This window comes from Pongo abelii, chromosome 19 (genome assembly GCF_028885655.2).
Source record: "Pongo abelii isolate AG06213 chromosome 19, NHGRI_mPonAbe1-v2.0_pri, whole genome shotgun sequence".
In the NCBI taxonomy this organism is placed as follows: Eukaryota; Metazoa; Chordata; class Mammalia; order Primates; family Hominidae; genus Pongo; species Pongo abelii.
In genome coordinates, this window is record NC_072004.2 from 94,973,316 (window position 1) to 94,987,933 (window position 14,618).

The window sequence follows — 14,618 nt, forward strand, 5'->3', positions numbered from 1 at the left end:
AGGTGGGGACATGGAAACACACCTCCATGTGAATGGATGTTATCTCTTGTGAGATCTCATTTCACACCCGAAGGACACTTACATTCCAGTCTGAAGCTGCTTTCCCTGGTGAAGGGTACCCAGGATTCCACGCACTTTTGCAACTTTCTATGAGTCTATCGTTATCTCAAAACAAAAGGCTGGGGGATGGGCGGTGCATTTTCTTTTTGCTTTGACAAGAGGCTGCAAAGCCCAGCAAAGGTTGACCCATCCCCCCACCACATCATCCATCCCCCCACTGCATCACCTGATCCTGAAAGTCCAGAAGACAGGGTCTGACTTCCCAGGAAGGAAAGCATTTAGGGAGAACTGTCCCTTCTAGTCCTATGTTTTCAATCCTCCACGGAACCAGTTGCATGGCTCACAGCAGACAGAGGGAGACTGGGGTGCAGGAGTGGGATACGTGCAAAGAAGCGGCTGGCTATAAAGTGGGGGCGGGGCGGCTGGCCAGCAGCATGGCACCCTGGGAGGGAGGTGGCTGATCCTGCAGTGAGAAGGCACGAGGGGCCCTGCCGAGGCCCCAAGAGGGAGGAGGATGCTTGTGTGAGGTCAAGGAGTAGAGGACACACGTCTATGGCAGAGGGAAAACTGGTACCACTAGCCCTGGGGACACCACTGAGATGATGCTGGGGTCTTGGCGTGCTCCCAGTTGGAGGAGCCAAGGCAGAGGAAGGAGGGAGAGTGAGGAAGGAAGGGTCGAGGACACTGCTCATCCTGCCCCCGTCCCCTGAGGCTCTAGAAGAGGGGCTGGCAAACTCTGGCCAGGGCCAAACCCAGCTCCCGCAGTTCCCCGAGCTCACCGCCTGTGCTTGTGAACAACATGTTGCTGGGACCCAGCAAGCTCCCTCACGTTCATCCATGGCTGCCTTCCTGCTGCATGGCACAGCCACGTGGCTCTGAGAGGCTGAGACCGTCTGGCCTGCCAGGCCTGGAATATTTACAACCTGGCCCTTGACAGAAGTAGTTCGCCGACCCCTGCTCCAAATCACCTCCGCCACGGAGGAGCCAACGTGAGCTTCCACAAAGCCTGGATGGAAGGGGCTTTTTAATGAGATGAGGCGGCATCGAGCACAGCCCACAGAGAAGAGGAATCAGCAAAGTGAGTTTTCTTCGTTCTCACCCTGGAGAAAACCTCCAGCTGCGCACCACGGAGAGAGCGGACTTTGCGGGGACCAAGCTGGGGTGAGGCACCTGCTCTGTTATCAATTTAAAGTTGTATTTTCAAAGCAGGGATGTTGCCATGGAGTGGCAGAATTGTCCTGATCACCCTGGCCCTCGTCCCTCTGCAAATAAACCCCCCACACATGGCACCATCCACCAACAGAGCGTTCTTGCCCAAATCTGACAAAGAGTATGAAATGCGTAAGGCCCGGAGCCACACCTCCTCCGCCTTTGTGCCGCAGCCCTGGGCCCAGCGACAGCTCCCCCGGGGCCAACTGATGGTAGTTTACTTTGAGGCCATGATGGAATCCATCCACAAAAATTCACCACCAAGAGGCAGCCCAGCCCTGCAAGCCAGACCACAGACACCGGAGGGGAGGATGGCCGCGCCAGCAGTTCCCTTGATCAGCGCCAGCCTGTGTAGGCCCTGGAGCTTCAAAGATGAATGAGACTCTGCCCCAGCCCTCGGGTGCCCGCAGTAGGGCTGCAGAAACCATGAAGAAGCCCAGACGGGACAATCACCACAGTGTGATGTTCTGGGGAGGTGCCCACATGCCACGGGACCACAGAGGACGGAGCTTCCGGGAGCTTCCAGAGCAGCTACTCCAAGGCCGTCTATACTGGGAAAGGGGGTCTGTTTGCAGCAGTGGATTCTAAGTAACTCACGTAAATATTCCAGGCCTGGTGGGTTAGACGATCTTGGCCAGTCAGAGCTACGTGGCTGTGCCATGCGGCAGGGAGGCCGCCATGGATGAACCTGGTGGAGTCATATTGTGGGCTGGTGGCATTCTCGGCCCTCTACCCTAAGGTCGCTGGGGCTTTGTGCCCCAGTCCAGGGGCTCCTCCCTGCCCAGGACTTAGCAATCGTTTGCGCAGAGCCTGCCCACTTTCTCCTTGGAAGAACGGACAGATTCCTTCCCAGAAGGTGCTACACAGAAAAGCCCCATTGTCACTCCCAAGCCCCCAGACCCCACTTCTCAGCCCCCCCAGACCGTGTTTGCCCATGGGGGTGGGGTCTCCTGCTGCCGGCCCAGGAGGGTCTGCAGCACAGGTGCCCACCCTCCCTGCCAGCATCTATCGCCGCCCAGAAGCCCCAGGTGGGCATGAGGAGGCTGCCTGCGTGTGCGGAGGAGGGCGGCCCTGGCGAGCAGGTGGGCCCGGGCAGCTTGGTGGCTAAGTGTTCTCGGCATCTGAGGCGGCTTCACTTTTCGGCAGCCAGTGAAGGACAAGCACCCTGTAAATTTAGAACGCGTGATGGCTGGCTGCTTTTGGTATTCATCTGAGTGCATGGGGGAGACGGAATAATCCACCCATGGTCATGCCCTTACATCCCAGCCCATGTCGCTGCCTGCAGAAGGGAAAACCTTTCCCAAAAGTAAAAAGGTGATGGGCCCCTCTAAGGCCAGTCCCAACACCAGCCTTGGCCGCCTCCCAAGGGGACCCTCCTCTCCTTCTCACATTTAGCTAAAAATAAAGCCCTTTTTGGCAGCAAACGCACCCAGTTTCCCCAGAACATAAGCTCCCCGGGAATCTAGAAACGAAAGAGCTCTACCTCTTATCAAGCCCAGACGGATTCCTGAAAATCTGTGTCCAGGCAATTTGTGCAAATCAATCACGTTCTCCGTGACTCACCTTCATCTGGGATGCATCCCTCACAGCTGACCGCCAGGCCACTGACCACCCGCTCTGCACACAGCAGGCTGGACAGTGCCGGCCTGCAGCAAACCCTGCAAGAGGGGCCAGCTGCTGCAGGGGAGGGTCCTCAAGGGATGTGGACCCTTGAACTCAGATTCTGCTGTGCGTGTTGGGAGGTCAGGTTCCCACAAAGTGAGGCAGGCCTGAATGCAGATGACCCTGCCGTGGATTTTTAGACCTTGGCCTCATTCCTTCTCAGGTGGCAGCGCCAGAATTACCCTGGAACCTCTCACAAAAGTTGTCCTCAGGGCAAAAGATCTGAGTGTGAATAACTGCACTGGAAAGGGGAAGGGGAGGAGGAAGAATGAGGCTCAGTTCCCGCTTTGTACACGTTATCCCGTGCAGCTCCTAAAGGCAGAATAGGGTTGGCCCAAGGCCAGCCAGCTCCAGGCTGGGACTCCATGCAGATCCTAGGGCGGCACGGAGGGGATTGAGGTGGGGCCCAGGTGAGCACATTTGCACTGCAGAGAGAAGCCTCTGGATTGGGACAGAGGAGGAACCAGGTTGCATGCAGGGATGCTCAGCCAGAGCTGATGAGGGTGCAGTGGCTGCAGAGACGGACAGAAAGGGTCAGATCCAAGGTGAGTGGACTGGGCAGGGGGCCACATGTGGGAGGCTGGAGGATTGGGAGTAACCGAGGTCAGCGATGGAGGCCCACACTCCGGAGGCTCACACTCCAGGCTAGGAGTCACTGAGGCCACCACACAGAGCTCGCTTTCCAGGAAGGAGCAGCCAGGGGCCCCTGCCTCGTCCCTACTCTTGATAAGGGTGGAAAGGGGTTGTGGGGACAGAGTCTTGGCCTTGCTGCCCTCACATCGCCAGCACAGTACTAGAATCCTGGGACACAAGCAAAGGCCACAGGGACCGATTCCTGCCGTATGGTTCTCTTTCATCAGGTGACTATTAAACACGTGTGTGTGAATGTGTGCACGCATGCACGCCGCGTGCCGGGGAAGGGGTGGCCCCTGTCGAAACTGCTCTCAGCAGGTAGGTGTTTGATGTCAGCTGACAGACGGAAGCTCTGGCAGCGGACTTTGCTGGTTTGTACCAAGGGAAGGGGCTGTCCCCAGCTGGACTCAGCATTCCTTCAATGAAAGAAAGACGCAGCGCTTGCCCTGTCTCAAGTCCCAGGCAAGGTCTTGACTCCTGTGATTCCTTTTAGTTTTCACATCCCTGTGAAAGAGGCGTTGCCCCCATTTTCTAGATGAAGGAAACTAAGCTTAGAGAAGTTCCTAAGAACCAGCTGGTGGGCAGCTGGGATTTGAACCCGGCCATTTCACATCTACTTCACGGCTTCTGCCCTGTATTTCCCTGGTAGGACGGTCCCAGAGCTGGGACAGGCTGCGCTCTTTGTCCTCCCCAACTGGAGGCAGAGAGTCGAGTCCAGGCCTCGAAAATCCTCCCAAGCCTGCACCTGGCCATGCCCACTGGCTGGCGGCGGCAGAACAGAGGAATAGTGACATTGTCAGCAAGGGTGGTGATAAAACCACCCCTCCGTGCTCAACATAAAACCCACGGCTCCATGCTCAACATGGTCTGCACCTGTCAGGGAGGGGCCTCCAGGTTCTGGCATGACTGTTTCTTTCTCTCCTGGCCGACTGGGGGAGTTTTCTGAAAAGCATTTCCATTACTTCAACCCTCACAAAAATCAGCATCAGTTCTGCCCAGCCCAGGGTGCCCCGAGCACGAGGCATAGATACCCCGTGATGGGGAAGGGGAAGTTCTCAGGGTGTGGCCCCCTTGGGGAGAGCCCAGGGGCTGGTCATGGGTGCTCTGCAGCACAGGAGGGCGGCCTGGGTCATCTCTGGTCAGGGAGTCTGAGCAGCCTCTAGAAAGATCCGTGGTATCACTTTTTCCTTATTATAAAAGTTATACATATTCACTGTAGAAAATTTAGAAACTACACATATGCAAAAAGAAGAAAATAAAAATAACCCATAATCCCACTAACCCGAAATAACTCCTGTTAACATTTTGAGCATATATACACTCCCAGACTTTCCTATGCATAGAATATATATTTTGGGTTCTAAGTGGGATCATACTGTACATTCCATTTTGTAACTTTTTTCCATTTAACTCTATGTCATACCAAATCATTAACTATTCTTCCACAACAGCATTTTTAAATGGCTGAATTAGCCAAAAAATGCTAAAGGGACAGTTGAGGGCAGGAGAGGAAATTTTACAACACAGAAACTTGCAATTAAGCATTAAATATGAAAATGCCCTTTGTAAACAAACGTATTTTCTCTCTTTAGTCCAAATTCTACAATACTGAAAAACGAAAATGTCATCCAACTTGAGACAGGAGACCTCATCACCCATAGCTGGTGACGGCTTCAGGAGGAGCCAGCATCACCGTTCAGAAGGGCTGACCAACTCTCCCTGCAGGTGGGAAGTTGTCTAGATATTTCTGAGGCTGTAGGATTGCAGTCGTCGGAACATTGTCAAGCCATTCCCCAGCGAGATGCTCAGGAGTGGCTCAGAGGGAAGTGCGAGAGGTTAGAATCCAAATCCAAGGGGATCCCACAGGACTCCCATCAGCTGTGCCAAGAGCAGGGTGTGTCCCTCACATATGAAATGGGAGCCCTGTGGGGTCTGTCGGACGCTCCCCAGGTCCTGGAGGGGCTGACATCCTTTCCAGTCCAGCCTCGGAACCAGCCAGAGGCTGTTCCACACCACTGGTCCCTGAAGCTTGGTAGCAAATCCAAGAAAGAAGGTGTTCCTGGGGGTAGAACCAACGATGAATGGCCATTGCCGTGCCAGCCCCAAGACCCACCGTGACCTAACAGCGGTGTCTGGAGAAGAAATCATGCTTGTAAAACATCACCATGGCCAAGCGTCTGTGTCTCCCCAGTTTATTCAGGTTTCTTTTCTCAATGTGCTTTAGGGAAGCCCCTTCAGGAAAACGCCCACCTGCCATGTGCAAAATGAAGACAGAGGGAGATCGTCGCCCCCTTGGAAGTCGGTTTGACAAGTGCCCCAGAGACTGGGCCCACAGAGACAAAGACCAAGGGGAGAAATATGGGAGACTCGGCTCTGGGGGACTGCCATGTGGGCAGCTCTCATGCCCAGAGGGATCCCAGCTGAATTGGTTAGGATGCTTTCAGCTGCACCCAACAGAAACCTGACCCAAACTGGCTGAAGCCATGAGGAAGCGTGCCAGTCATGTGACGGGAAGTCCAGGCTGTGGCAGCTGCGGGGCTGGGTGATTCAGCCTCTCTCTATGCCGCAAGGACACGGGTCCTGTCTCCTGCCTGCTCTGCTACCCTCAACGTCAGCCTCCCCCTTGGGCTAGAAGCAGCAGCTCCACGGCAACATCCCAAGGCCCCTCTCAGAAGCCAAGGCCTGTTCACAGAGGCCAACTCCCGTCCTCCCTTCCCTGAAAGATACTCTCTTTGTCTCATTGGCCAGATCTGGGGATCACCTATAGGTAAGGAGAAGAGGGAGGGTGACAGAGGCTCCCAGAAGTCAGCCCACCAGCAAGGCCTCTCTCCAGCAAAACTCATTCCTACCTGTCCTCCGGAGAGTGTCACAAGGGGACAGTGGCCTCCAATCTCCCGATTCCTTTACTCTCCCCTGTTACCCAAGTGAGTCACCCCAAACAAATGAGGTCCTCAGATGATCCACAGGCTGGAAGGGGCCCGGCTACCCCTCGAAGTTTCCTGGGCTTGCAGGTCTGCTGCATGACTGGGGTCCTGGCCAGACCACATTCTGGGGGGCAAGGCAGGATAGCCAGCCCGCAAAGACACAGTATGCCCAGCCAGGCAAGGTTACCTGTGTTGGGGACAGTCAATCTGATATAGGAATAACCTGTCCTCTGCACTCAGGAAGCCTGCAGCACTGAGCTGTCTGCATTTGCTAGGGCCACTGGCTGCCACTTACTCCAAGGAACAGGGTGGGAAGAGTCCACACGGAGAGGGGCCGTGGGTTGATCTCTGCTCCCCCTCAGTCACAAACCCACTCCTGGTTTCCCTGCACCTCCCCCAGCTACTGCACCCCTGCCCGTGACCAGTAGTGGCAGGGTCATCTCCATGGGCCCCTCCCTCCCTCCACAGCTTCCTAAGCACTGACGGGCCCTCTCTGTCCTCCCTCTCCCCACTTTCATTCCTGGCTAGACTTAAGCTGGTCCCACAGAGGCTGGGGAGGGACAGCTGCAATCCCCATGGCCAGGCAGTTTGGCCCCAGACACCCTCACTCTGTCACCCAGACTGGAGTGCAGTGGCGTGATCTCAGCTTACTGCAACCTCTGCCTCCCAGGCTCAAGGGATTCTCCTGCCTCAGCCTCCCAAGTAGCTGGGATTACAGGTGTGCACCACTACCACCCAGCTAATTTTTATATTTTCAGTGGAGACAGGGTTTCACCATGTGGCCCAGGCTGAACTTTTGACCTCAAATGATCCACCTGCCTCGACCTCCCAAAGTGCTGGGAATACAGGTGTGAGCCACAGCACACAGCCCACCCCCATTATTCTAATCACCATCAGACGTGCCCTTGTCTTGCCCTGCACAAGCCTGGTTGTGTGTGTTCCAGTAAAATACAGCACCACAGAAGCCTGAACATCTGTAAATCTGCCAGCCGAGTGGCCCTGCTTAATTACAGCTCCCAAAACACCCACTGTGGTGGCATCAGCCCCATCAACGGTGATCCATTGCCCTGATGGGCAAGTTCATCACCCTCCGGCCTCCTTGGCCACAGGTGTTTTCCCCTGAAGGAGCCGGCCACAGGGCATGCTTGCCCCGCCCCAGCTTAGCACTTTGCAGAGTCCCACACTGTATCATCCGTCCTCTAACGGAGGCAGGACAGTGACCTGTTTGGCAGGTGTGTGTGTGTGACTTGTGGCTGCCGTAACTAATCACCACAAACTCACTGGCTAAAAGCAACAGACATTTGGCCGGGTGCGGAGGCTAACACTGTAATTCCAGCACTTTGGGAGGCCGAGGCGGGTGGATCACGAGGTCAGGAGATCGAGACCATCCTGGCCAACATGGTAAAACCCCATCTCTACTAAAAATACAAAAAATTAGCTGGGCATGGTGGCGAGCACCTGTAATCCCAGCTACTTGGGAGGCTGAGGCAGGAGAATCACTTGAACCAGGGAGTCGGAGGTTGCCATGAACCAAGATCACACCACTGCACTCCAGCCTGGTGACAGAATGAGACTCCATCTCAAAAAAAAAAAAAAAAAAAAAAAAAAAAGCAACACACATTTATCCTCTTATAGTTCAGGTCTGAAGTCAAGGTGCTGGGAGGGTTGTGCTCCCTCCAAAGATTCTAAGGAAGGCTCCTCCCCCTCGCCCTTTCCAGCTTCTGGCATTGCCGGCAGTGCTCGGTGCACTTGACTTGTGGCCACATCACTCCTGGCTCTGCCTCCATCATCATGTGGCCCTCTCCCTGTGCGTCCGTTCTCCCCTTTTCTTAGAAGGGCATCAGTCATTGGATTTAGGGCCCACCCTCATCTTAACTTGATGAAATCTGTAAAGACCCTATTTCCAAATAATGTCCCACTCACATGTTTGGGAGGTTAGGATTTGGACATGAGGGGTACACAGCCAGCCTGCAACAGTGGGTGTCCCCTGCAATGCCAAAGGGAGACAGTGTCCTCACTCCTCCTGGGCCGTGCTAGACACACAATTCCCTTAGACTGGCCAAATTCTGTTTCCCTAGAACCCCCGCCCACACACAGGTCCTGTTTCTGCTTTTGAACAAAAACGGACAAATCTACTTCCTCCTGCCCATAACAGACTTTGAAAGTGTGGAGCATTGTGACAGGCCTCCCCTCCCTCCAGTCCCCAAGGCTGCCAGCTCCAATTATGACCCCCACATTGTGACAGGCCTCCCCTCCCTCCAGTCCCCAAGGCTCCCAGCTCCAATTATGACCCCCACCTCCCCACCCCAAATTGAGGAGGTGAGTCCCTTTGTGCCCAGCTCTTGGGCCAGGCCAGCCCCAGGTGGTCACTGTCTCTCCTACAGCAAGTCACAGAGTGGACCCCAAGTGTCCCAGGAGGACGAGCTAGTGGGGGTGGGGGAGATGAACACACCTGGAGGCCCAAGGCACGTCCACACCCCCCGAGGAGATGCTTCCCCTCAAACATGCACTAGGTGCTGTGGTGGGGTTGGGGGTGGGGGTGCTGGTGAGGGCAACACCAGGCAAGGTGTCCATACTCAGGACTCTGGAGCCCAGCACAGGGGGTGGGGCAGAGATGCCAGGCAGCTCTTCCCCTGAGCCAGGCTATCCTTCTGCTATTCAACTATTTTGCAAACACAAACCCCCAACACGTAAAACCGACAGAAGAGGAGCTGCCCCTTCCCAGGCTGTTGTGAACACATGTAATCGCACGGTGAGTCTTCTTTCCTGCAGGCTAATGGCCCTGTGGCATCAGGAGCATCTGTGTGTGCCTGGCATGCAGCAGGAACTTAACTAAGCCAGTGGGATGAATGGAGGAATGAATGAATGAATGCACAGGTGACCTGGCTACGGTGGAGAGAGAGAGCTGGAGTTTTCCCTTCTATGCCCCTTTCCTCCCACGTAACAGTCCGTGAGGCACCGCCCTGGAGTGAAGGGCAAATTTGGCCTTGGGGGAGGCAGAGACAACCACACTCAGGGCAGGAAGCCTCGATGCCACCTCCCTTCCAAGGCCTGGTTCCCTGCTCTGGAGCTGAGCTTTCCCTGGGCACAGTAAGAGCAGGAGAGTAAAGGGGGGTGGGCTTTGAGAATCATCCTCGCCAGCCCCTACCTTTAGGGCAGCAGCAGGGCAGTGACACATTCACGGAGGAACTTGACCCCTGTGTGGTTCCTTCAGACCCAAGAATGAGGATGAGATCGGCAGGCAACAGGTGTCCATGTGGGAGTTGGATGTCTGTGATTCCCAGGAGACCCAGGAGGCCACCACTGTGAGCTCAGGTCTAAGTCCCAGAGATCAGGGGAGGGTCTGATCACACTGGCCCAGAAGCAACCTCGACACTGTATGTAAAGTCAAAGCATGGGTATGGCCCATATGTAAAGAGTGCCCTGAAATTAATAAGAAAACCACCCCATGGAAACATGGACAAAGTATGTGAACAGGCTGTTCACAGAAATACACATGCAAACGACCAATAAACACACGAAAAATATTCAACCTTCCTCAAGCTGGGGAAATGCAATTAAAATGCTGAGACGTTTTATATGCTTAGACTGAAAAATAAGAACTAATAAGTGGTCAGGTGTGGTGGCTCATGCCTGTAACCCCAGCACTCTGGGAGGCTGAGGCGGGAGGATTGCTTGAGCTCAGGAGTCCGAGACCAGCCTGGGCAACATGGCAAAAACCTGTTTCTACAAAAAATAGAAAAATTAGCAGGGCATGGTGGCACATACCTGTAGTCCCAGCTACTTGGGAGGCTGAGGTGGGAGGATCACTTGAGCCCAGGGGGTCACGGCTACAGTGAGCCATGATCGTACCACTGCACTCAAGCATGGGCAACAGAGTGAGACCCTGTCTCAAAAGCAAAAAAAAAAAAAAAAGAAATAATAACTGACGTTGGTGTGGGAATAAAATAATCACATAGTGTGGAGGGATCTGTCAATACTTTTGACTTTTTATAAAGTAACCCAGGTGTAGTTTTAAGTTAAAATTTAAGATACACATACCCTTTGCCCCAAGAAGTCTACTGTTGGGGTTTTCTCCAGGAAAGCTACGAGTACCAGGAAACCACATAGTGCATGGTGGTGTCTGTGCATTGGTTTGGGAGGAGACATTTCCCATTGCTAACAGTGGTTAACAGTTGGAGGTCAGAGGTCGCCCCAGGAGAGTTGGATTTGGGGAAGGAGGTCCCAGACCATTCATTTCACTTTATACACTTCTGTGTTGTAAGAACAAAGAAGCAAATATTTTTATAGCTCATGCAACTGAGTTTTTAAATGACTAAGAACATCATTTCAAAGTAAAGCCTTTCAACCCTCTATGCTATTACAGGTAGGGTCCTAGATTTAGGGAATAAGAACATGGCGCACGGTTAACTTTGAATCTCAGATGAACACGGTTTTGTTTGGGTTTTTAGTGTAAGTAGGTCCCACGCGATGTGTGACACATACCTATACAAAAAAACCTTTGTCATTCATCTGAAATCCGGATTTCATTGCATGTCCTGTGTCTTATCTGGCAACCCTGGGGACAGCGGGAGGAAAAGGAAGAAACAGCTTCACAAATCTCTGCCATTTTAATGGATCCGTTTCCTCTCCTTCCTCATGAAAACCTGCTGTGTCCAGGGTGATATTTCTTTCTCCCGGTAATCACACGCATGCACACACACTCACAGGTGCTGACCATTCGTCACCCTCCAAGAACATTCTGACTCGGACTGAGCATTTCAGCAGATGCTGATGTTCAGCGTGGCTCCGATCTGAGAGCCAGGATGTCACTTCAAACTCATCCTGCTGAGAGACCTGAGCCTCTAGAGCAGGGTCCGGGGCTCTCCAACGCTGTGTTCCAGCCTGACAGTGCCCGGTGCACGGAAGGGAGTCGGCAAATGCAGGGAGACAAATGAACGGCGGAGGCCCCGGCGCACGGTGGAGGGGCTGGCACCCACCTCCTTTAGGCACACGACGTCCAGGCCTCAGCTCCAGACTCCTCCTCAGCGTGTCGGGCAGGGTTGCCCCACATCTGTGCCAAGGCCAGCATCCTGGATGGTCCTCCCACTGCCAGGTGCTCCTGCTATCCTCTTCTCCCACTCAATGCACACTCCTCCACACAGAAGGCCAGGGCCCTGCTTCCAAAAGCAGACTCCTTGTCATTCACGTACCGCCGTGGTGCACAGACGTGGGCTGAGCGCGGGGAGCTACACTCGGGCCTGGAACCCGTGTGGCCTCCGCCAGGTTGTGGGTTGCTCGACCTCCTGGAGCTTCAGTGCCCCCATCTGTAAAAGTGGAGGTCGATGAAATATTCTTGAAGGGGTTTCTAAGCATTTCCGAGAGTTTAGGGTCAGTGGTGTCCTCAGCGGTCCTAATCCATTTAGTACCGGTTGGACTTCAACCAGACACTTGGCAGCATCTCAGCCGGAGACACGGGCCCACTAGCTGCAAGAAAGTTCCTTCTCGCCCCTCTCCTTGAGGCCTGGGGGGCTCTGCAGGCCCAGGTATCCTCCGAGGAACTGCTGCTTAACCCGAGTGCTTGTCGAGCCGCGGCAGCCACAGACCAGACATTAGCGTTACAACCCACACTGATCTTTGTCAATTACGCTCCAGTATTTGAGCTCTAACCAGCTTTAAATTGAATCAGGACAAAATCATCAGAATAAAAAGAGCCCAAGCCACAGCCTTTCAATTCCAGCACTGGAAAAAAAAAAAGTTATACATTTCATAATGGCCTTCTACCCCATAATGAACAGGAAAAATAAATTAGATTCCAAGCTAAGGGTATATTTATGCAATTTCATTATGTGCCCATGAGCAAGCCTGGTTTTCACCAAGATAAAAATGAGCTTTCAGAAACACTCGCACTAAATAAATGGAGTGATATAACAGTTTAACGGGGAGCGTGGAAGAGGAGCTGAAGGACAATGTCAAAAATGAGAAAATAAAAATAAGAGAAGCTTACAATGTACCACCATACTTGGTGTACAAAGTACTAGTGGGGCCTGGAGTCTGCAGCCCACGGCGGGTCTGCCTGTCCCTCCGGAGGAAGCAGCTCTGTCCTCAGCACTCCAGGGACCTAAAGCCAAGAACAGCGGAAGGGACACAGCTTCTCCTCTTGACACACGAGCCCACGTGATAGCAAATCCACCAAGGCTTTCTCTGCACCCCGGTCAGTTACACTGTTACCATCAAACCCCTAGGCCTCAAGTCAGTTCTTCAGGCCCACCCCGGCTCCTGGCAAGAGACTGCTTGCCCCGGAACAGGATTTCAGTGGAAACTCTGGCTTTGTCTCAGCCCTTTCCATGCTGATCAGTAACCTTTCTTCATCTCACTGGCAGAGTCCCTCTTGGTTCTCTCTTTTGCTTGTCTCAGGGCCCTCATGTTTGATGGCACCAGTTTTGAGGGCAGAGTGACACCTCCTGCCGATGTCACCAGGTGGGCCACGGAGCACGGGGCTCCTCCAGGGTCCCCACGCACTGGCTGCCAGGGCCTTCCCTTGAATGTTTCTTTTTACAGAACAAAACCATGTTCTCTGCTGCCTTTAAACGCCTTGAGAGCGTCAACTTTTTTTCATGTATTGTTTATCGTGCAACACTCCGAGACCTCTATGTGAGAGGCGTTTTATAAGTTCAGGTTGTTGTGAAGGTTGACAAAATAATAGATTCCTTTTTATTTTTTCAATGGATATTTACAAAGCTGGAAATTGTTTCCTGAAAACCCTGGCGGTGTCTAACTGGGGCAGACTCAAATTCAGACAGCTCAGGGGTCGCTCTCAAAAGGCAGCAGCTTCACCCTCCCTGGCTGCCCTCTGCAGACTCACAAGGGGCTCCCCAATGCTGTCAGCAAGGGCCAAGGAGAAGGTAATGAAATTATGCAGTGTGAGCGCTAGTGGGGTGGCTCCCTAGTCCCTAGATGAGGAAATCAGGAAGAGATTAGGAGGGATCCCAATGAATCAGCGAAGAAGCTGGGCTTAGACCAGCCTGTCTGATAGAAATAGCATGGCAGTCCCGCGGGCAATTTTAAGTTTTCTAGGCCGGACACGGTGGCTCACGCCTGTAATCCCAGCACTTTGGGGGGCCAAGGCAGTTGGATCACCTGAGGTCAGGAGTTTGAGACCAGCCTGGCCAACATGGCAAAACCCCGTCTCTATTAAAAATACAAAAATTAGCTGGGCGTAGTGGTGCATACCTGTAATTCCAGCTACTTGGAGGCTGAGGCAGGAGAATCGCTTGAACCCAGGTGGCAGAGGCTGCAGTGAGATGAGATCACATCAGTGCACTCCAGCCTGGGCAACAGAGCAAGACTCCATCTCAAAATAAAAGGATTTTTTTTACAAAACAAAAGAAATTAATTGTAATCACATATTTTATTTAACCTAATATATTCTAAATATTTTTGGGTCAATAAGTAAACTGTATAAGGGATTATCGGTCACGTATTTTACATGCTTTGTCCGTGTGCTGGGTCTTGGAGTTGGTGTACACTTTTCACTCTACACACGTCAGCTGCCCAGCTCTCTCCCATGGCCGGTGGCTGCCATCCAGGTCCAGGCAGGCATAGACCCCTATACATCACAGCTGCCTCCCTCACAACCACAACCCCAAGCCTAAAAGACAACCATTTGGCCACATGTAACCCGGCATATGGCAGCTGAACCGTAAAGGGGAATATGTTCAACACTCAGAACCGTATCTTTGCAAGTAATGAGTGATTTTCCAAAACCACCAGGAGACCAGCAGAAAATCACCTCCTCCACGCCTTGCTGAGCATATTCTCTGTGCCAGGACCAAAGGACGTTACAGGTGCGAGTCTGCTGCGTCTTCAGAGCATTACAGGTGCAAGTGTGCTGCATCTTCAGAGCATTACAGGTGCGAGTCTGCTGCATCTTCAGAGCATTACAGGTGCGAGTCTGCTGCATCTTCAGAGCATTACAGGTGCGAGTCTGCTGCATCTTCAGAGCATTACAGGTGCGAGTCTGCTGCATCTTCAGAGCATTACAGGTGCGAGTCTGCTGCATCTTCAGAGCATTACAGGTGCGAGTCTGCTGCATCTTCAGAGCATTACAGGTGCGAGTCTGCTGCATCTTCAGAGCATTACAGGTGCGAG

General features: G+C 53.2%; 2 long non-coding RNA genes across 2 annotated transcripts in view; one reads left to right on the forward strand and one right to left on the reverse strand.

Annotated features, from left to right (window-relative positions):
- LOC134760504 (uncharacterized) overlaps positions 1 to 14,618 on the reverse strand; it is a 381,036-nt gene that overhangs the window by 298,201 nt on the left and 68,217 nt on the right. The gene's annotated exons all lie outside the window — the stretch shown is intronic.
- LOC129051133 (uncharacterized) lies at positions 3,105 to 7,873 on the forward strand. The gene is made up of 3 exons (XR_008515218.2): positions 3,105 to 3,476; positions 3,792 to 3,882; positions 5,157 to 7,873. It is a non-coding gene; the product is annotated as an uncharacterized LOC129051133 (long non-coding RNA).